The sequence below is a fragment of the Cupressus sempervirens genome, chromosome 8 (genome assembly GCF_028749045.1).
Source record: "Cupressus sempervirens isolate cs-2001-9-10 chromosome 8, ASM2874904v1, whole genome shotgun sequence".
NCBI lineage: Eukaryota > Viridiplantae > Streptophyta > Pinopsida > Cupressales > Cupressaceae > Cupressus > Cupressus sempervirens.
Genome location: NC_143125.1, coordinates 425,851,421 through 425,875,270, shown reverse-complemented (window position 1 = coordinate 425,875,270; position 23,850 = coordinate 425,851,421).

The following is a 23,850-nucleotide window of genomic DNA, read 5'->3' as shown; positions in this document are numbered from 1 at the left end:
AAATATAGTGATCATCAGCAAATGGAAAACAAATATAATTAATAAAGTGATGAGTGGTAGAGATTTTGTATCACTATAAGTCATGGTGATGAGTGTTTTTGGTGATTGAAAAGGGGGAGATATAAAAAATGCATAATAGTTTCATCCATATTCCATTATGTAATCCGATACATTTATACGATATGTGTTGAATATTTTCAGGAAGCTTCAATTTTATAAAAAAATGCATTACAATTTCATCCATAATTGGATGTTATTACTCATTCAATATAGCTCCTTCAATGAAAAAAATTGCGCAATATTTTTGTGCACCCAAGAATGCCCAAAACTGCACAATTGTATTTGGCCAAAAACTGCATAACTGTATCTAGCCAAAAACTATAGAACTTATCCCATGAAAGATGTCTCTGATTGATTATCTATAATGACATAAAATATGACACAAAATTTCAACAATTTAATTAATGAAAAAAAATGGTTTGTGAGCATAAACATGGAAAAAAATGAATACCATTATTTGGAATTATATTCTCTTATTTGGTGAAGAATAGTAAAAATGAGAAGTGCATAATTGAAAAAGAAAAAATTTGAAGTATTTTTCCTTTGTCTTATGAGTATAGTCAATTATTTTTCTTGAATAGACATTCTAATGCACAAATAAAAATATTCTTCAAAACTTAAACAAAGATGTCTTCATATACAACACATCTAAAGATTACTTATATAAATTGCCCATTAAAATAAACATATTGAAACTCGACATCACAAGTCTTTTGTGAGAAAAAGTAAATCATGTTACAATGTTATGCCAGTGTATTTTTATACTTTTAAAAAAACATTTCAAGTCATTTGAAGAAAGTAAAATCATGTTGCAATGTTATGCCAATGTATTTTTGTGTTTGTGTGGCATTATAGGTCTTTTGTTCAAGAAGGGATTTCATGTTGCAATGTTGCATATGCTGAAACTGTAATGTATTTTTGTGATTTTTGTAACATCACAAGGTCTATGAGAAGGAATGGATTTCTTGGTGCAATATTGTGAAATCTGAATAAGAGAGTAAATTATCTATGGATTCCAAAAAAAAATGATAAAAATATTCTTCACAACTTAAAAAAAGATCTCTTCATACACAAAACATCTAAAGATTACTTATATAAATTTCCCATTAAAAAGACATGGTGAAACTTGAAAAGAGACATCAAAATTGTATATATTTTGAATTTTCGCATGATCACAAGTGGGTCCAAGGAGAAAAAAATCTTGGTTCAATCTTGCAAAATCCAAATAAGAGAATAAATTATTGATTGATTCTAAAGAATTGATAGTAATATTCTTCACAACTTAAGAAAAGATCTCTTCATATACAACACATCTAAAGGTTACTTATATAAATCAACCATTAAGGAATACATATTAAAACTCAAAGATAACAAAAAAGATGCAATTTATTTCTATTAATGAACAAATGGTTATAGAGACCTTACAACTTATATCTCCCAATTCCCTTACAATATAAACCAAAAGCATAAGACTTGAAAATTGTACTAAGAAGGTATTAAAAAGGTTCTAATCAAGCCTGAGAAAGGCAACAATTGTATAGTTCCACTTGTATTCCAAATTGTCAGTGACATCCAGGATATACCAATCAAATATTTAATCAAGCCTCCACTCCTCCATTGATTTGTACTCTTCATTTGTATAACTCAGATAATAACGAGGAACCCTAAATCTATCTCCATCTGACACATGTATTTCTCCTTCTTCCTTTACCTCTTCACTTCTTTCCCACTATAGTCTCTTTAGTAGATCTTCCAATGATGAGATGTGTTGTATCAACCTACTAAAACTTCCACTTGAAAGTTCATGTTCTCCATCATGCCCTCCAAAATTCATAACATGAGCATTAAGAGCCCTTTGTGATTTCTAGCATTCAAACAACATCTATTGCTTATACTCAAATCTAAATATATAAAATTCAGAATCTAAATGAAGAGGACATAAATATTGATCATCTTTGCGAATAAGAATCACATTTAAATATGTGGTGGTTTCTTCTTATAAGTCTAGTTTTCCATCCTCTACAATAACCAAACTAAAATATATACTAAATATTTATTTCTTTCACAACTTAGTAGATTGCTTCTTTCATTGCTAAATTTCCTGCAAATATTTATAAAATTTAGAATATATCTACAAAATAACCCTTCATAAATCATCTACAAAATCATATTTTTTCCAATAATACACATAATATAACAAAGAACATGAAAGAATTACTTTAGATATGTAACAGCATAAAAATTACCTGAATGAAAAAATGTAAATTTCAAAAGCTCGAGAAGGAATCATGTACAAATGAAAAAATGAGAGCAGCAAAAATAGGATATAAAACTATTTCAAATTCTGGGCAAGAGATTAGTTTTAAAGTAATTTAAGACAAGATAAAAAGTTTTTTCGATTAAGTCTATTATATCTCTTACATCATCACACATGACATGGGTATGAATATGGTCATAAGTATGGTCACATGTCCTATACTAGTAGATACATGCATAACATGCATGGTTTTTTAGGAGATTAGCTTGTCCCAATGTTTTATGTGAAATTCAAATTTCATGGAGATTTTTTGGATGATTATGTCATGTAAACTAATAGAGTTATTTTGGAAAGTGGTGATGCTTGTTAGTCTCAGAATGGTTTTGACATTTGAGTGCCAACACAACTTAAGCACTTTCTACATTAAAGCTAAGTGAACTATGTATGTCAAGCCATAGCTTGTGCCAAGTCAGGAAATCCATCAAGTGCCAAGTGATCTTCAGGGGCCAAGTGAAGATCAAGTGCTGAGTAATATTCAGGTGCCGAGCATGATACAAGTGTCGAGTAATATTCAAGTACCAAGCATGATACAAGTGCTGAATAATATTTAGATTACTGAGTCATAGATGATGTCGAGCATCAAGAATTAGTAAGTGCCAAGTAACACATAATGCACATATAAGTTTGTAACTCCATTGATTTAGATGTAAACCATTTTCATGGCTGACATATGATGAATCTCGAAGGATTTAAGTGATAAGATTGAATCTTTTCTATTTTCTATGAAATATACATGTAGCCAATAAGAAAAATGGAGAAGGCATGCAACCAATAATAAAGGTGTAAGGGAATGAGCGAAAAATAGAGATTCAATATGGATCGTAGATCCATGTCTAACGCTAAGTATTTGAATGTCTTTATAAGGAAGACTAAATCTCATTGAATCAAGTAGATGGATGGAGTGAATGGAAAACTCTAGTAGAGATTAGAGTTTAGAGTAAAAGACTTAGAGGAAGAGAGCAGTAGCATAATATTTAGTTGATCAGAACTTAGCAAGGAATACGAACAGACATCAGATCAAAGAAAGAAGATCAAGTGCCTGAATTTAGTAATCAAGGATTATAAGCTATCAAGTTTAGTGTACCTAATACTCTCTAACAATTGTATTAGAAAGGAAACCCTATGGTGATAGGTTAGTTTAATAGCTATTTTGAAGATCCTTTAAATAGGTGATTAAATCCTTTAACAGGGTAACACTTCATGTAAAGTGTTTGTAAATCCTTTAACCAGGTCACTATTGATATAGTGTAAATCCTTTTAGAGGTCAGGCCTTTAACAGGGTAGACCATCAGAAGTGGTCAAACATTATCGCTATAGTGATTTTGTGGGTATCATCCCCACCCTAATTTTACCTACTTATTTCTAGAGGGTTTCTGGGTTACCAAAATCTTAGGTCTTATGTGGTGATGCATATATGTTTTTCATGATTGCTTAATGATGATATGCATTCATGTTCATTTCTATAATATGTTATTAAGGGTTTAAAATAGGTCAAAAACTAGTACTTCTGATTCACCCCCCCCCTCTCAAAAGCATTCTTTCCATTAAGACATTCCAACAATTGGTATTAGAGCGGCAAGGTTCTCACAAGGAGAAGTCTAACAGCTTGGAGAATAAGATCTAAATATGGAAGTCTTCAAACTTGGGAAGATTATTGACAATCAAGTGATTGATGTGCAACTGGGTCTACACAAAGTAGAGCAAGCCAGGGAGGAACTAAGAAAATCCTTGAAAAGAAGGAAGGATATAGCCATAGCTGAAAATGATATAAACTACAAGGAGATTGATACCACAAAATTGTTTTCCAATGGAGACACTAAAGAGTTTGATGCAGCAATAGCAGAACTGATGGAGAAAAACAAAGTTCAAGCAGATGAGATAAGATCTCTCAAGATGGAACATGAATCACAGGCCATAATGTTATGTGAAATCACTGAATAAAAGAAAAGAGTAGTTGAGGATAGAGTCATGATGGAAGATGACAAAAGAAATCTTGCAAATAGACTTGAAGAAAAATTTATTGAATTAACAAGGATCTCAAACATGCAGATGGATACACTTGCCCAAATGATGAACCTTCATCATGAACTTAATATGAAAGATATTGAGATCTCTACTTTGAGGATGTAGAATGAACAATTGCAAAAAGAATTGAATAGAGAAAAATAAATAGCAATCTCAACAAGTCAAGTGAAGCCATCAAGTACTTTGAACAGTTGATGAAATTCCCAAGATCAGCCCATGATACATCAGGACTTGGATACAACAGCACTAAAGTAGGGGAATCATCAAAGAATGTTCAGAAAAGAAGTGACAAAGGTAAGGATTCTAAAGCCACTTGTCACTACTATAGTAAAAAGGGGCATATTGCTAATGTTTGAAGGAGTAGAAGAATTAAATAGCTAAACACACACAAAAGCAAGAGTCACTGTCACAAGTGCAACATGCAAGGACATATGACACAAGATTGTAGATCCAAAGTCACAAGGACACAAAGATTTGATGGACATTGTCATAATTGTAAGGAGTATGGACATAGAGAATTTGAATGCAGATCAAAGCCTATGTGGATATCAAATCAACCAGAAAAAATAAAAGGAAATGAAAGTCACTATCATTGGGATTATAACACCAGGTATAGCTGTCATTATTGTCAAGAATATGGTAATATTCCTAAAAATTGTATAAGGACACACTTAAAAGGGAATTATAGTAGGTGGCTAAGTTAAACCACTTGTTTCAACTGCTTGAAAATTGGTCATATCAGCAGAAACTGTCCTACAAGGTCCAAAGTGCCAAAAATTGAATCCAACAAAGAAAAAGAAAAGATTGATGTCGAGAAAATAAGAAGAAAAATGAATAAGACTTGGAAGAAGAAAGATGAGTGTAGTACATCAAGTGGAGGGATCACTTCACCCAATGGGTCAAGTGATCACACTTCATCAAACTAAGCATAAAAGAGGTGTATGGGATTGATATACAAAGTTACATCATACATTAGTCCCATGACTAAGAAGTACTAAAAAGAAGAAATAAGCATGAGACAAGATGCCAAGACAAAAATTTTAATGATGATGCCAAGCTGTCTTTGGATGCCAAGTAAAATTCTAGTACATGTTGAGTTTCTAATAGCAACTGAGTTGATGGTTGATGCCGAGTTGAAAAAATCCTCTAGAAGCTGAGTGTGCAGTTGAGCATTTAATGCGATGGAAAAAGGGTATATTATCACGATTTTAATCACTTCTCTTCATCATGAACCATAAGCAAAGGAGAAGAAAAGAGCAAAGTGACTTCATAGCAGAGAATCTAGTGTTTCAAATAGATTTCAACCTCTTTCAACAACGATTAAGAAAAAATCTCATTGATCAAAGGTATTTTATTCAAGTGCCGAGCTAAATAGAGTTTGAAAGCTTGTTTATATTTTAAAACCTAGTTTGGAAAATGATGGCATCTGGGTCAAGGACCACTAAAGGGAAGGAAAGTCATGAAGTACAACTGGTTAGTAATGAAGTCAAACAACCTAAATTCAAGCCCATTCTAGAAGTCACCTACAAAAATGACCCTGCCGGTGCATTATCCATTATTCCATCCAAAGTAGTTATGGTGCAGGACGTAAGGAAGTGTTATAAATGTAAAATTGGCACCATAGGTGATCTTGAAATTTTCCAAGCCTATGACAAACTGTGTGAGAATAAGATTTTGAAGGATGAATACAAGATAGTCAAGAGAAAGGGTTTGACCAATGCCCTAGTTTATCCTATAGTATTCAAAATTGAATGGATACAGATTATTTTAAGTAAAATCCACAATGGATGTTTATGGTTGGAAATAGGTCTAGTTAATATTACAAAAGGGATAGTACATAGGGTTATAGGTTTCTCAACCCTAGATTGGACTAAGACCCTACGCAGTGATTCCAAAGAGATCATTGAAAGAAATACATGGGCAAAATGGAATAAGAGGGGTATAACTATTGATACCATCACTGATCTTCTCCTAGATTTTGCTATGAGAATAATATCCCGCAAATTCTATCAATCCAGTCAATTGAACAGTGTGCCATGCATAGCTATTGATGTAGCATAAAAATTGGTAAAGAAAGATCACACATGTGATCTGTCAGAGCTTATGTTGCAATAGATAAATAAAAACCTAGGAGCTATAAGGAGATCAAAAGGTGCTCAATGAAAATTTGGTCCAGTTCTTATGTGTATTTTCTTTTATGTTATGGAAGAGTTTCCTTCTATAGGAAAGGTGAATTGGGACCCTAACAAAACTAGAATAACACAAATCAATAAGTTCATTGATCAGATGGGTGATAACTTTGAAGCCCAAATGACAAGCTATTTTGAGGATTTCAAGAAATCCATGAAGCAAAGGGTAAGAATACCAGTTTCCTTAGTGGAAAAACATATCAATGACATATGTTTCCTAGTTGATACTAATTTCACCTATATCCAAGCAGCAGTTCCAAGGATGAGATGGCTAAGGCCATTTGGTTATGAACTAGATGTGGATGAAGCATCTGTAGCTATCACTGCTTTTCTTGTAGAGGAAATAGACAAGTTTGCCAAATCTTTTGGTACATATGATATGGTTAAATCCAAGATTGAAATAGAATTAAAGACTACCTCTATAATTAAGAAGAAAGATAAAATGGTGAAGAAAATAAAGAAGAAATTTGGTAAAGGAATTGAGTAAGCAGAAGAAGAAGATGAAGAAGATGATGATAATGAGGATGAACAAGAACAAGGCCCAATGGAATTAACTCAAGGTCTAGGTGAAGATAAGGAGGAAGGTGCTAAGGAAGAAGAAGCCAAGGAAGCACCAACTCAAGCTGAGCTAAAGAAAAGAAAAGAAATAGTACAACCTCTAGCCTAGCCTAAACCAAAGAAAACTACCATGCCAACACCCCAAAAGCCAAAAACCAAAGCTGCAACAAGGGCCTCCACACAAAAAGATAAAGAGGAAGCTACTAAGAAGAAAATAATCAAGACAACATAGGAAGATCCAAGGAAAAGAATAAAATATGTGGCTCAACTTGATACTGATGAGGAAGATCAATTTGAAAAGGTAAGCCATTCTCCTAAGTCTTCAGGTTATACACTATGTGAAAAGATTGGAAATGGAGACTTAAGTAACATGAATAAAGTTGATTTCAATAAATTCACTAAAGAAGAAAAAAATAGAATAGAAGAATCAATTTATGGAATGATGGCATAGTTCAAGTATATGCCTCTTGAACTAGATGGACAATTGCCAAAGGGTCTGTCTAATATTGTAGAAGACAGATGGCACTTTTGTTTGGAAATGGAGAAAGAGATGAGAAAATCAACCCTAGCAAGCATACTACCTGATTTGACTAAGGAGAAAATAGCTAAAGCAGTCAAAAGGCATAACACTAGGTTTACACCTAAGTGCAGGGCATTCTTCATTCTCCAAAACAAAATTGAAGAAATTGTACAAAGAACAACAAAGTCATGGAAGAATTTGTACAAAAAGGTTGAAGATGTTCTTGAAGAAGAATACAAGGAAGAAGCCACTACTAAACCTGAAGAGAGAAGAAAAAGGAGAGAAGAGAAGACAAAAGTAGATAAAAAGATTGAAGAGGAGGAAGGAAAAGATGAAGACAGGGGTACTGGTGAGTGGCAAGAAGATCAAAGTGTGGAAGACACACAACTTCCACCTCCTAGTCCTCCTCACTCTACTGCCATACCTCTAAAATTCATAAAAATTAAGGATGTTATTAGACACCTCATGTCAGAAAATCAACCCATTAATTGTAGAAGATCTCACTAAGATCCTTGACCAAACAACTCTACAAGCAAAATTATGTACGAGTCCAATTTTGGTCAATGTGAATGACTTACAAAAGTTAGTAGAAGACATAGTTAGAGATAAGGTGAAACCACAAGAACCACCTTCCATCATCTCTACAACTACTAGTGGTCAATTGCAAATGCCAATAGAAGTTACATCAGGAACAGTTGACACTACAGTGCAGAAGGAGACAAAAATATAGCACAAATAGGATAGACTATTGCTTCTGATCCTACAACACAAACACAAGGTGCACCTCCTCACATTCTTACTATTGATCAAAGTAGCAGACAGGAGGAGAAGCAAGTAGAGAAAACCCCCAAAGAGTGAGAGGCTATACAAGCTTTGATAAATTTTCCTACCTCAGGGACTCCTCCTAAACAGCCTAGAAATGTTCCAATGCCACTACACATGTTAGCACTAGGATCAAGTGCTACAAAAGTTGCAAGGGTGCTTTACTATGGAGACCCTAAATTAGATGAGGAGACAGTCATACCAAGTTATGACTTAAAAAAAATAACCATTGATCAAATCACTAAGGTGTAGGAAGCATTGAATAAAAGAAAGAGGCAGGAGATACTCAGGAAGGAGTATAAATAAAAGAAAACATTACATGAGATTAAAGACATCTTTATGGATGCCTTTAGTTTGCAGTCACCAGATGGCTCAATGCATATAATGGAACAATTGATAGATATTGTTAACCAGGTGACAAATGTAGACCAAGAGACAAATGTAAAACTTATGGAATGGTTTGAAAGGAAATTCCAGGGAAAAGTTAATGAGAAAATATCTAGTCAAATTGCATTTTCCCAGGTTGAATTTGCAAAGGTAATAGACAAAGTGAAAAAGGTACTTGAGAATATATTCTCATTGCACAAAAAGTTGTATGACTTTTCATACTTCACATAGGAGACAAGCCAAAAAATAATGAGCACGGAGAGGAATCTGAATATTTCAAGCATTTAGCTACCAAAAGATCCAGCTCAAAGTGAGAAGCATTTTGCTCAATCACTTCACACCCAAAGGGAAATAGTAGTATTAACAGTAGAAGAGGCCACCATCAAGGCCAAACTAATGCAGCTCCAACCTTCTATTACTCCACATTTGGAAATACTCCATAAAGAATAGGTCTATGCTGAAACTATTCTCAAGAAAGATCCTAATCTTTCTACCTTAGATGGACTTGTTCACCTTGCTGCAGAGACTACCATCTAGCATAAAATCATTAGAAATTTCCTTGAATAATTAGGATCTAGCTCTTAAGATGATTATGGATGTAAATAGTACAATTTTGGTGAAATATGGTCTTAACCCTTAGTGCCCTTTGACATTTGTGTCAAAAAGGGGGAGATATATATAAATAAGTAAGGGGAGATATAAAGTTGTAAAGGGGGAGACAATGATAAAAAATGGACATATAATGTTTTGGGGAGCTATAAACAGAGAAGAATAGACAAAGAGTAGAACAAACAAAAAGTATCAGTTATATCAGTATAAGAGACATATTCATCACAAAATGTCGGTCACAAAGACATAATAGATAATGGCTCAATTAATTCAAGGGGAGTTATAATAATTTTGAGATATATATTCTAAGTTACAAAAATTTTGATCAAGTTCTTTTTAAAAACCTATGTATATATACCGAGAAGATTAATGAATCTACTCATAAGGTCAAATAAATAATGCTTAGTTAAGTGTTTTTGCCACTCATGTCAAAGGGGAAATTGTTAGTCTCAAAATGGTTTTGAAATTTGAGTGCCAACACAACTTAACCACTTTCTACATTAAGCCGAGTAAACTATGTATGCCGAGCCATAACTTGTACCGAGTTAAGAAATCCATCAAGTGTTGAGTGATCTTTAGGTGCCAAGTGAAGATCAAGTGTCAAGTAATATTTAGGTGTCGAGCATGATACAAGTGCTAAGTAATATTCAGGTGCTGAGCATGATACAAGTGCTAAGTAATATTTAGGTAATGAGTCATAGATGATGTCGAGCATCAGGAATTAGTAAGTGTCGAGTAACACAAAATACACATATGAGTTTGTAACTTCACTGATTCAGATGTAAACCATTTTCATGGCTGACATATGATGAATCTTGAAGGATTTAAGTGATAAGATCGAATCTTTTCTATTTCCTATGAAATCTACATGCACCCAATAAGAAAAATGGAGAAGGCATGCAACCAATAATAAAAGTGTAAGGAATGAGCGAAAAATAGAGATTCAATATGGATCGTAGATCCATGTCTAACCCTAAGTCTTCGAATGTCTTTATAAGGAAGACTAAATCTCATTGAATCAAGTAGATGGATGAAGGAGTGAATGGAAAACTCTAGTAGAGTTCAGAGTGAAGAGTAAAAGACTTAGAGGAAGAGAGCAACAACATAATATTTAGTTGATCAGAACTAAGCAAGGAATATGAACAGACATCATATCAGAGAAAGTAGATCAAGTGCCTAAATTTAGCAATCAAGGATTGTAAGCTATTAGGTTTATTATACCTAATACTCTCTAGCAATTGTATTAGAAAGGAAACCCTATGGTGATATGTTAGATTAACAACTATTTTGAAGATCCTTTAAATAGGTGATTAAATCCTTTAACAGGGTAACACTTCATGTAAAGTGTTTGTAAATCCTTTAACCAGGTCACTATTGATATAGTGTAAAGCCTTTAATAGGGCAAACCATTAGAAGTGGTCAAACATTATTGCTGCAGTGATTTTGTGGGTATCATCCCCACCCCAGTTTTACCTTCCTATTTCTAGAGGGTTTCTAGGTTACCAAAATCTCAGGTCTTATGTGGTGATGCATATATGTTTTTCATGATTGCTTAATGATGATATGCATGCATGTTCATTTCAATAATATTTTATTAAGGGTTTAAAATAGGTCAAAAGCTAGTACTTCTGATTCACCCCCCTTCTCAGAAGCATTCTTTCCATTAAGACATTCCAACAAATTTTATGGTAGTTTCTGCATTCAAATGGTGGTTTGTCTCTCAGAAATGGTAATTCTATGGTGATTTTGCTAGAAATGTGGTTTCATCTTGACAACCATAAATAGTTTAGGAACTCTTTCATTTGAATGGCCAATGAGTTCATATGGCTACTTTTTTTATGTGATTTTTTTTGTGTATGTAGAAATGCAGTAAGGTGTAGAAGGTGTTATAGGGTGTGATTACTAGTTTAGTTATCTAGGTTAGAAGCTATAAAGGTTGTTGGCTTTAATATGGTAAATAGAACTAGCAATTTTTCAAATGTAATGGGCATGTATATCCCTATATTGTATTCTTATTTGTCTATCAATAAAATAAATGACTTTTACCGACCAAAAAAATCATTAGTTATATAAGATTATGTAAGATGATAAATAATGTTTATGAATATAAATGTATATTTTTTTATAGTAGATTAATGATATGTTCTAGAATATTCTATAAAGGAAATGATTATACTAGTGATAAATAAAATGGTTGTCTTAAATTATTATGTCTTATAGATGTTGAAGACAGAAAGAGATTAAGAACAATTTTGTTGGAGTTGTTAAACAAATCTAAACTTAATGAATAATGTGTCATATATTTGTCATAATGCATTTAATCTGTGAATTAGAAATGATTAGTTAGCTTATTAGTGGTGTGACACAAGGAAATCTTGAGAGGACTTAGGTTAAGAAAAAGTTTAATCTTGCATTCTTGAAATGTGCATTTAGGAAAGTGATAATGGATTATTACTTTTCAAATTGTGTACTTTGTTAAAGTAATTGAGTTCAACTAGGTGATGCAATTATGTTCAAAGAATCTATATTAGTGTTTAAATTTTTTTATTATATTTGTTCTTGGTATAATAGTATTACAATGGGTCTTTATTCTATTGGTGAAGATTATTTTTTCTAAATGAGCCCCTTAGAGACCAAATTTTGTTGAATGCAAGACTTTGATATCGAAAATGGAGTTCATGTCTACAAAGCCATATTATAAATGTACTTTGAAATGATTCAAATGTCATAGACAAACACTATTAGTAAAAAATGGAGTTATCCAACTTAAAACAACAACTCTCCAATGCTTCAATCCTATAGTTCCATCTATTAAAAATCTTGACTCTAGACCCTAACTATAAACATCTAAACAAAAAACTTTAAATCAAAATTAACATGCTTTTTCCAAGTTTTAATTTTTTTTAAGTGACCCATTCTATAAAGAAGGTTCCATTAGAGAGATGTTATGGAATTTAGTCAGGTTAGTCTAATTGATATTTACATTAAGTAGATTTTTATTCCAAAGAAAAAAGGTCAACCATATCAGTTCACCTTTTTCTAGCATCCTTTTAGACTACACCAATTTTTAGTGCTTTGGAACAAGGTATATATATCTATGGATAAATAGATAGAGGAGTTTTTTTTAGTTACGCCTACTGCATCGACATAATTGCAAGCATAATATATAAAGTGTGGACTACTTGGGGCTTTGTGGGAATAAGAAGTAGACAAGAGGTTGTAGATTAAAATGTGTAGAGTTGACGATTAGCATAATGAAATATTATGCACAAAATGATTGGCCATGGAAATACTATAAGTATAAACAATGTCTATGTAGATTTTCTCTATGTCTGTTTATATATTTGATATGAAAAAAACTATATTTTTCTATTTTATTTTGTGTTTTTGAATTCCAAATTTGAGAGCCAGGGAGAATTCATCTAATTCATCGATACTTAGATATTATTTTGATAATTGAAGAGAGTGTATTTACCATTTTGAGAGATTGCCAATGATTTAAACTAAGTCATCATATTTGAAGATATGTTGCATATATGTTAAAATATGATAAAATTATGATATTGCTATTGGGATTTAATTTCAATTTTACACTTTGTAGTTAAGCTTGTTCAAGCTAGAGTAGTACTGGGATGGGTGACCTCTTGGGAAGTCTCAACATTTCACCTCTATGAGCATCACCTAGATCTAATGAGTGCTAGGTGTTCCATTTATTGTCATAATAGATGGATTCATGTGCATCTGTACTCATAAAACATGAATCAATAAATTTGACTAAAAAACTACAAAATATCTCTTACTTGTCAATATTATAAAACTTTTACTAAAAAAATCACAAAAATTGACACCAATGGTTCAAGCTATGTCTTCATGATAAATGTTTAAAACTTTTAGGAAAGCTACATGTGGAAACACCTTCAAAATGCCAATTTATGGGGGAAATATAAAAGATTGTAAATCTACTTTAGAACATTGGGATGCATAGGAAAAACGAGAACATTAAAAAATAATATGCACACAAAATAAATACAACAGACTAGATTTGTTAGTTTGGGAAAAAAAATTCCACTCCTATTTTATCGCACCTTATTTAGATAGGCATATTGTAACCCTAAAGTAGGAATATATTATATAAGATAGCTTAGGGTTAGGGATTGTGATAATACAATGTATAATGAGATAGGTTGTTCTTGTGGTAGTATTGAGCTATAAGGGTTTGTATTGTAATCACTGGATAATAAGAATAGTTTGATGACTGTGTAGGTGGATGTATCCTAGGTTTTGGGAAAACCATGTTAAATCTGTGTGTTGTATGTGTTCTTATGGTTTTCTTCTTTTGTTTCTACATTTAGCTATTTATTCGTATATTGTTATGGATATGTCAAATCCTAATAGATTTAACATGGGAAGCCCTTAAGGAATTTAACCTACCACCCAAAATCCCCGAGAAACTTTGTATTATAGTAAATAATTTACATACAAAAAAATCTAGTTTTTGGACAAGCTCACTAGATTAGATTGTATTAAAATCAAGCTAGCTTTCACATCCTTCAACCCTCATGAATCCCACATATATTTATACATTCTATAATTTGTTATATAATTTGGTGCATTAATTGTCAAGAACAAAATAGTTACTAATAGCCATGGAACTCATCCATCCAAAGGTCAATCATCCATCTAATGGTCACTCCTTCAAGTATTAGATGTCTTCAATGACTCGGATGCCTCAAATCACTTAGAAACCTTTGGTCACATAGATTCCTTCAGTGAAGGTCACTCGATCACTTTCACTCACTAAAAAATCTTTGGTCACACAGATGCCTTTAGTGATGTAGACACCTTTGGTCATATGCCTTTAGTCATGTGGATGCCTTCAGTCATAGAGATGCCTTTATCTTGAACACCTTTGACATTAGGTCAATCCATTCGATATACCAAATTCACTACACACCTATGCCAAGATTTACCATACCGACACCATACCCACTTGCTTGCCAAGCATACCATAATGCCAAGTCATGATAGAACCTTCACTGTATGGTGAACAACCACCATACAGACTTGTCATTCTCAATAATTTCCCACTTGACAAGTATGTACTAATATCTGTAGGGATACTTCACATGACCATGTCCACCATCCATACTAACTTAACCATGTCCATTTTCAACAAAATCACATACAGGTGCAATAACAAACTCATAAAATAAATAACATAAAAAATACACTACCCATGTACTATGTCCTACTTACACTTCTAAATACCACATAGTCCTCCTATTGAAACCTTTAGCCATTCCAAAAAACACATCTCTAATCACAAGAGATAACACTATCATCTCCATCTCTAATTTTCCATGAGAACCTACAGCTAATCAATCTATGCCAACTTTGAATGCAACATTACAATATCATGAAGTATTTAAAAAATGATCAATGTACTTAGAACAAAGAAACTAAACCAAGATCAACATGTCAAAGTTCCAACCATGGTCTTAGGAACATAAACATGAGAACATGATCTAAACAATCTCAACTAGAGAGATTACATGCTCCATTTAAACATATCATAATGTGTTAAATGGAAACATAAATCACACACTTATCAAAGACTTCATTAATCCCTCAAGATGTCAACATCTTTAGTCACATGAAGATTAGCATCTCCAAATAGTACTTCAAAAAATGTGAAAACATCCTTCTATAACATCATTATCTTGCACCTTTAACATCTACAATACCAATGAAGATTAATTACTATGTCATTTCCAATAACTCACACTAAACCATGGTGTCAAGTTATACGTGGCATCTATGTCACTACCAACAACTCCCACTATATGGTGGTGTTTATTCACACATGGAATCATGTAAAACATCTTCCACATGAAGATTGAATTACTCTAATCAATCATCATCAGATGACCAATTAGCCAAAGAAGCACTACTTGCATCTTCATTATCACTTTGAGAAGACTCAGAATCAAAAGAACTCTCCATTTTTGTCTTCTTCTTCTTCTCTTTGAAATCCTTTTAGATATGACCAACCCACCTGTAGTTCCAAGACTTCACTTTGGACTTCTTTCCATAACATTCAAGCTTTATGTCCTTGCTTTCATCCTTCACTCTACCTTAAACAATGCAAGCCTCCTTAGCCACGTTGGAAGATTTCCTCTGCATCTCCTTTGACAAAAGTGCAACAACCACTTCATCCATTTTGAATTGGGTGGTGGTACTTACAATGACCATCACAAGATGATCTCATGAATAAGGAAATGAGCATAGAAAAAATATGCAATTCTCTTCTTTACTAATAGATACACCAATAAATGTCAGTTGTGCAATCACCATATTGAACACATTTAAATGATCTGCCACATCTATTCCTCCATCCATCTTCAAAGAGTACAAATTTTTTTCTTAGGAAGAGCTTGTTTACCAAGGATTTTCCCTAATAAATATCTCCTCGCTTCTTCAATAATGAACGTGCAATTTTCTCCTGATGAACATTCAAAAAAACATAATTCATAAGACATAGCCTTATGAGTCCTGTAGCCTTTCGATCTACTAAAACCCAATCTTTGTGCTTCATCCCTAAAGGCTTTTTACTAGAAACAAAAACTCATAGATCATGATCATATGATAGTTTTTGCAACTCAAAGTTTTTGTCATTGAACTTGTCAATTTATATTATCCATGTACCCTCCATCTCAATTACTAGAGAAACATTTTCCAAACTCCTATTGGAACCAAATCGACATAGAAAACAACCTTACATGACAAGGATAACTCAGGCTCTAATACCACTTGTTAGGAAAGCTACATGTAAAAACATGTTCAAAATGCCATTTATAGGGGACATATATAAGTTTTAAATCTACTTTAGAATATTGAGATGCACAGGAAAAACAAGAACATTGAAAAAAAATATACACACAAGATAAACATAGGAGACCAGATTTAACATGGGAAAATCCACCATCCAAAACCCCTTGAGAAACTTTGTATTATAGTAAAAAATTTACATACAACAAACTCTAGTTTCTGGATAGTCTCACAAGCTCATATTGTATTACAATCAACCTGACTTTCACAACCTTCAACCCTCATGAATCTCGTAGGCATTTATACATCTTGTAATTCACTATGGAATCTAGTGCATTATCTATCAAGAAAAAGATGGTTACTAGTATCCTTGGAACTATTCCATCCAAAAATCAATCATCCATCTGATGGTCACTCCTTCAGGTATTAGATGTCTTTAGTGACTTAGACATCTCCAATCACTTGGAAACCTTTGGTAACACAGATGCCTTTAGTGACAATCACTCGAACACCTGTCATCACTCGAAAACCTTTGATCACACAGATGCCTTTGGTGATATAGATTCCTTTAGTTATACACCTTTAATCACATGAATGCCTTTAGTGATGAGGGTGGCTTTAGTCACATAGACACCTTTCGTCACACAGATGCCTTTGACTCAAACACCTTTAGCATTGGTTTAGTCCATTTGACATACCAAATTCACCACACACCTATGCCAAAATTTACTGTACCAACATTGTACACACTTCACTATCAGGCGTGCCACAATGCCAAGTCATGATAGACCCTTCACTATCCAATGGAATCACATGTACGATGTTTCACATTATGGTGAACAACTACCATACAGACTTGTCATTCTCAAGAAAAACACATTGATAAAATATTCTAGAGCTTATGAAACTAGCAAGCCAATAATAAAAATTTAGAGTTTACCAAATTTTTAGCTGCACTTATAGTAAAATATGCTAATGATTAAATGATGTGTGTCTTTTTTTAAAAAGTGTCTAAAGCTGATTTGCAAGTAATATTTTTCAAAGAAGCTTCTACAACTAAGTGATAATACTTGACAAAGAGAAGTTTCAACATTCCTTGGGGGTGCCATATCTCTTTAAATTTTAAGGAATGGTTTATTTTTCTTTTAATTTAACAATATTGATATTAGAATTGGTGCTACCCAGGCTTGGACTAGGGACCTTCAATGTGTAAGATTGACATGATAACCAACTACACCACAACACCATTTTAAATTTTGATACAATGCATATATCATATTTGTTAAATACCATTTCATTTTGGACAATACAAAGACACTCTTTTGTAGGGAACATGAATGTTATTTTTAAAGAAATGTAGGCTAGGGCACATATATTGGTAGGTGAGAGTGGAACTTTTAAGACATATATGAATCTTGTTTGCAACTATTTTTTGTGTTGTTTTAATTTTAATGACATTTTGTGTGATATATATTTTATAAACTTATAAGTTTATATGCGTTAGTTGTGATAAAATCTATTTAGTTTTAAATTATTAACATCTATAAGGTATAATAATTTTATTATTATTGTGAAATTTCTTTAATTCATTTTATTCTATAAGCTTTAGAATTTCACTAATGCTTTCATTTTTAGTAAAATTTTCTTGTAATAAGTGGAAAATAAAATTCATTTGAATGCACAAACAATCTAGGATGTTTGTGTCTATCTCTCACTTATCTTGGAAGAAAGAAGATCCTAAGGTTTGAAAGAGATGAAGCTATAGGAAAATGTAATAATTCTTTTCTATAAATGACAAGTTACTATGGAATTGTCAATAGAAGAATGAAATATTGGAAATGGAATTATGGATGGAAGAATGAAATATTTAGAATTAAAATAGAGAGAATTCAGGGGTTTTTTTGTGTACATGGAAACTAAGAGGAGAGACAAAGTGTGGAAAGGATTTCAAACCAAATAAATGCAACTGGCTTGTCATCTAAATTTGAGGTTGAAATTATAGCAACAAGGTTTTTTATTGGACCTATTACTAGGAACAAGACATTGATAGGACTAGTACAGGGTCATGTAGATAGTTGATATGTAGTCTTATATATCCCCTACTTACAAGTCAACCCTAATCACTTAGAGATAACTTTTCCTTAGAGTCGCCTACCTATTTAGGCTTGTACACTAGCTTGAAACTTCATTTTAGGTCTCCTTAATGACTTACTTGTTCTTACAATGGTTGGAGGCTCTTCCTAGGGTATCTTATACTTCTTTCCATCAATTTACCATAATCCATTCATTATGTTTCTATATAATCTCTTTAAACCCATGAAAAACTTCTATTAGGCCTAGGAGTCCTTAATTAGCCCTCCTAATGGACTGAATTATGTTTTGTGCAAATCTTTCCTCAAGAAGGTGCCAAAAAAATCCAAACTGAAATACCCTTTTCCAAGGCCTTCAAGATTCTTGAGGTCTCAGGTTCCCAACTTCTATCTAATGCCCTAGCCCTATTTTTAAGGGTTGTCAGGATTTAGTAGAAATTAAGACTAGTCAAGAGAAAATCTGCTCTTCCTCACTTCCTAGAAACTTTTTGAATTTCTCCCTATAACCAAAGCAACTTAACTCTGTCCTCTATCCTTCCAAAACACTCATTTCATCCAAACTAGTTCACCCTTGCAAGAAATCTTCTTTCCTTGGCTCAATTTGTAGCCAAGTACATCGTTGTCTCACCTAGGGTTTCTAAGGAAATGGCTTGGCCCTTCACTCCCATCTCAATCATTCCTAATACATAGTATATAAGGTGTCTACTATAATTCTTCAAGGTTTCATGAATTTTAAACCATGGGGAATGCTGGTAGACACCATTTCCCCAAGTTTGTCCCAGTACTGGCCAACAAGCAGGCAATCTAGTAAAACATTAATTGATTAATAAGAATTTCTAACCAAAGAAAGAAATGAGAATGAAAAATTTATAAACTAGAAAATAAATCCAAAAACCTAGTCCAATCTCATGCCAATAAAAAACTCAGCCTTCCATTCAAATTGTCATGGATTTGCTTGTCTGTTGTATGCATTCGTACGACTCCAAAACTCCCAACCATAGAAAAAGTGACTTCAAGTTTTACACACTAATTTTACAACTAAATGAACCAAACCCCCCTCATTAGTAACTTCCTAGTTTCTTTTAACCAACTTTGCAACTTTTACAAGAAAAATTGTAAAAAGTGCAAATATTGTCAATGTGCAATTTTTGCAAAATTGAGAACTTTTGCATTTTGACACCTTAGGCTTTGGAAAATTCATCTTAAAACTCCAAATCAATCATGGAAGGTATTTAGGCCATTTTTATTCCATTTCCATGCCTAGCTACCCTACTATGCTTATTTAGACCTCTAAATCAACTTTTTGCACATTTGTCCCTAATTGACAATAAATGCAACATTACATCTAATCAAATATCATGCATTACATCAGTGCTTCACATGAATGAATCCTTATTCCTACTAGGTCTTATCAAGAATCTTATTTATTCCTAATGACCTATCCTAGGTGATCCTACACCATGCATGTGGTTGGATTGGGTTCAAATGATCTTTGAAAAAATGACTTATAGATTGTAGCTCTTGATCACTTGATCTTTTCGTAGCTTTTCTCACACATCTATCACCCATACCTATACATAAAAAGAGAAAAAATAATGTGTAGAAAGTATTTTTCTTGATTCAAATATCAATTTATGAGTTAAACTTGAAATTGAAATGAAATATGCTTTAGATTTGAACATATATATTATGTCTTATAGCTTGATGATGCAATGTTCTTTGAATGTAATCACAAACTTAGTAATGCAATAAAATAACTTCACAAACACCTAAAATAAAATAATAAATACATATTTTTATGAAGCTTGTTTAAGATTTCCATAATGAATAATATAGTGGAATGAAAATGAACCTTGAATGTTGAAATTTTCTCCTTGAAACCCTAAATGTGGAATTATAGTTGAGAGCTTGATTGCTTGATTGGTGGTTGTTAAAATGAGGTGGGGGTGGGGGGATGAATTGTTTTTATACCTCTCACAACATTTTATGGCATAAAAATAGACACAAAATTAAATTATTGTTAAAATATGTAACCATTACATAGTTTAAATTTGAGCTTAGTTATTGGGGGATGAGGCACCCTATGCACCCAATCCACTTAATGTGGCTAAAATGTTAAAACGATGGTTCATATGGAAAACAAGGAAGTCAAAATTATGTGTGAAATTAATATAGTAAATAGAACTAGATGTGAGAAGCCATGGATGCTAAAAATATGGCCTAACCAAGAAATAAATTACATTGGAATGCAATTTACAAAAGTGCTACTATTATTTTAAATTTTTTATATAATCTTAATCTAATCTATTTCTTATTTTGTAACTATATTTCAACTATGAAAATTCTAATATAAACCATTTTCTAATATTTGAACTTGATTAATAAAGATAGAAAATCTAGTGTTGCTTACAAGTAGGGAAGTTTTGAGTTGTCTTTGTCCCTTTTGAGTTAAACCTTGTCTATCCTTTCAAAAAAAGATATAGGATCTTATAGTTTTTCATGGGAAACACCAAACAATTAGTATTCAAGAGATATTTTAGAAATAAAATCTTTTTAAAAGTATCTCTAGATGACCTGAGTAATGAATCCTTAAAGATACATAGTAATAATTAAACTTTTTACTTCTTCAAAATTGAGGTCCTTTGCTTTGTTCCATCACTAATTTATTTAAATGGTTATCCTAGTGTGACCTAAATCTGATTGTATGTGAGAACCCATCAAACATAGCAATCATTTCAAATGCCATCACATTCTACAAAAATATGATTTATTATTAGTGGTTGTTAATTATGTTTAAATGTCACTAACTCATTTGACATCAAAATCCCATATAAATTTCCAGACAACTATGTATTTTTTGTATCATCAGATCTTATGAGATTGTGTCAAATTGTTGTTTTAAAAAATAAATTACTCAAAATTTCTTGGAATTCCAACAACTAATTAATTTTTTTAAATTCCAATGAACATGAGACATTTTAATTTTAATTTTTTAACCCATCTTGTTTTAGCACCTAAAGCTTGACTCATTTTCTGAACTCCCAGTAAAAGACAAAAAAAAATCCTAAATGGAGCTTTGACCCTAATCTTAAAATTACTCTTTCTATTATCTAAAATATTTTCGATCATTGATAGTGAGATAGGGTTCAAATGAGAATTTTTGATAGCCTCTTTTATTTTTAACAATTATCCATCCATGTTTGAAAGGAAAACTACTTTAACTTTTTTGAAACTTAATTTGAGCCTCTTCTTGTCTTTTTTCCTATATTTGGATGTTGCTTGTGAAGTATTTACTAAGTCTTTAAGTGTTGTTAACATGAGTCTTAGGATTTTTTGGAAAATTTGAGGGCTCATTTTGTCTCTTTTACAAATCTATGCCAACCATAGTTTAATTTCATCATAGTAGGTATCCACTTTAAGCAAGATCATTGCATTTATTTGTGTACTTTTTTCATTTTTTGACTTTGATAAAAAGAAACTTCTTGAGTTTCCTTTATTTTCTTGATATAGAAGAACCATGGCAAAGTTTCTTGAATTTTATTTATGTTCCTTTGAGGAATTATTTTACTAAATGCATAAATTTGTGTAGAAATATGATTTCAAAACCTCTTCTCATAGTTTTTTTTTATATTGTATCTATTGCTTTTATTCTCTTGACTAGGGCATGGCACACAAAAAGTCTATAAATATACTTCTCATCCTTTTGCCTTTATTTCTCTCTTTTTTGGATCCTAGAAGTGACTCCTCACAATGTTGGACATTGAAGAACAATGGACAAGTTGAATTTTTGCTTGAATTTTTTAGCTATGAAATTGCACACAAACACCCATTGCTATGATTGAATTTTTGACATGGGTTCTGTTATTTTCTTTAAAAAACATCTAAATAGTATAATCATTTTTATTCTTGAAGGGTTCATGTATATCTTCTTAACTCAAGTGAGATTCCTACTATCATTTTTCCTTAAAATGGTTTATTTTTCATTGACTTCAAGAGGTATTGTAATAACTCTTCATTACCTAGGTAATATATATATATACATATATATATATATATACATATATATATATATATATATATATATATATATATATATATATATATATATATATATATATATATATATATATATATATATATATTTTGTTGCTCTTTTGTAAAGTCATAAATTTGTCTTTATTCAAGCTCTGCATTGGCCACTCTTAAAAATCACACACTAAGGAAAAAAATAAACTTAGAAAAATAAGTCACCTTTAAAATTTTAACACTTTTAGCCTAGAAATTAAACCTTAATGTGCGATGTTTAAGCCAACCCCTCTGCATCCTCCATTATTTTTACTTTTTGGTTCTATTTCATAACATGAGGGTTTATATGATATTTTGTAGCATAAAACTCATAAAGATTCAATGCTTCTTATAAATAATGATTCCCTTTATAGAAATAAAACACCATTAAATATCATCAACTTAAAATATGGATTGTCCTTGGGATGAGAATGTTTCTCCAATATGGTTCTTAATGACAATTTTGTAACATGTATTTCTTCTATGAAGATGACTAATCGTTGCTCTAAAGTTTGATGCAAGACATGGCATTTTTTTATGCTATAGTATTTTTTTGTTTTTTACATTCTTTTGAAAGCTATCAATATTCATGAATGCTACTATGGAATTAGTGACTATTTCTTTCATCACTCTAATTTTTTTGGGCTATATCTTATAACTTATCATTATGTGGTATCTTTGATACACTTCATTGCCAACCTTTTTCATTATGTTGACTAGGTATTGATAATAATGTAGAATGAATTTTATAATTTTATTAACAACTTGCTAACATTTTGCAATGAAAATATATTAAAATTAAGGATATTATAAAACCACTTATGTTATTACTAAGATTAAGAAGCTAATACTTGAATAGGATTTTGGCTTCAAATATTATGTCAAGATGTTCACCTGCTTAGGCATGTCCAGAGGGATCTATCTTTTTATCATAGTTTGAAATAAAATTCATGTCTATAAATACTTCTTGCATTCTCTATAAGGTGTTACTCGTGATACATTTTCTTTCTTCAAATAGTATTTAGTATGTTTGCAGTTGAATCAAGTATGAAAAGTATGCTAAGAATAATAATGCACCACAAACAATTAAGAGCATGGGGGGGAGGTGAATCAGTTGTGAGAAAATCAAGAAATTAACCATCCAAAGCTCACTAGATTTGAAACCTAGAAAGAAACACAAATTAAAACAACACCACAATACATACCAATAATATTTTGTTCTCAAAGAAAATCTAGTGAAGGAAAAAACCCCGATGGTCCCAAATGCATAAGATGGTGTAATAGAACATATATAACCATGTGAACAATGTGTACACATTCAAATACTCACCTAGAGAAAAATATAAACAAGGCTTCAATAACCCAAAAACTAAACAACAA